The 1,168-nt window shown below is 29.8% G+C and overlaps 1 non-coding gene across 1 annotated transcript; it reads left to right on the forward strand.

Annotated features, from left to right (window-relative positions):
• Nucleotides 1-733: 733 nt before the first annotated feature.
• On the forward strand, nt 734-839 carry LOC114495814. Its single transcript, XR_003684482.1, has one exon. It is a non-coding gene; the product is annotated as a U6 spliceosomal RNA (small nuclear RNA).
• Nucleotides 840-1,168: the final 329 nt, after the last annotated feature.

The following is a 1,168-nucleotide window of genomic DNA, read 5'->3' on the forward strand; positions in this document are numbered from 1 at the left end:
ATAATGCAAGGTATTTAATTAAAATAACCAAAGCCATTTAAAGATCCTCAGTTTCCACCAGGAAGAAGCAAGTGACTTAACTAGGTAGCATAAAACACTGTACCTAAATGGGAGTTATCTATATTTGTGTGCAATACTGCATACTACACACATGCAGTATTTTTATTGTTGAGGCTATGTTACTAATGGTCTAAAACTAAAAAGAAGCAAATAAAAAAACAAGTAAATCAATAATTTGAAAAAATCAAGGACACATTTCCTAGCCAAACAAATTCACTAGAGACTTTCATGTCCTTTAAAATTATTATTTTTTTCTTTACCATCAACAGCCCATAAAGCCTTTATAGGAGCAAAATTTTTTCAATATGAAGCATTGCAAAATTAAATTAAGAAAATAAATTAATACTGTTTAAGCTCTGAAATCAGGGGTGACATTCAGAAAGGACTACAGTAATTTATTATTCAGGTAATTTCTGAAACAATAAGAATGTATAAATACTTCTAAAACAAATACTTCGATATTTTCTGTAACTGATTTTGTTGTTGATCCTGGAGACTCAGCAGTGCATAGAAGAGATAAAGACATGCTCACCTTTCACATCAAGCACCTGACTGATTCTACATTAGAAGATGAGAACATCATTTCTTATAAATTATTTAAATCCTAAATTATCTAGTTTCTTATCTTAGTCATTGGAGGTATTCAAAATTTTGTTTCAAAATTAAATGAACAGTGCTCACTTCTGTGGCACATGTCCTGAAATTGCAATGGTATAGAGAAGATTAGCGCGGTCCCTGCACAAGGACGATGAAAGACAAAAGCCCAAATAAAAATGGATAAATAAAAAGAAATCAACTAATGCCTTTGACAAAGGGATGCTTGCTTGCAAAAAAGCAGTATGCCTGCATGTAAAATGGAAAGCCAAAATATTTTTTTAAATGCATACTTAGTTATAAAGAAAAAAAATTACATTCAAGCCTACATTGTAATACTAATTATAATGTGTAATATTTTGATACTACATTTCTAGAGGTATTAATACTTTGCTTACTCCTTTGTCTATAACTGAACTTAAATATTTATAATAACATACACATAACTGGTAACATTTTACTTTTACCAGAAATCCAATATTGAAGTTTTTTATATAAAGTGGAAAATCTTGCC

The sequence above is a fragment of the Phyllostomus discolor genome, chromosome 4, assembly GCF_004126475.2.
Source record: "Phyllostomus discolor isolate MPI-MPIP mPhyDis1 chromosome 4, mPhyDis1.pri.v3, whole genome shotgun sequence".
In the NCBI taxonomy this organism is placed as follows: Eukaryota; Metazoa; Chordata; class Mammalia; order Chiroptera; family Phyllostomidae; genus Phyllostomus; species Phyllostomus discolor.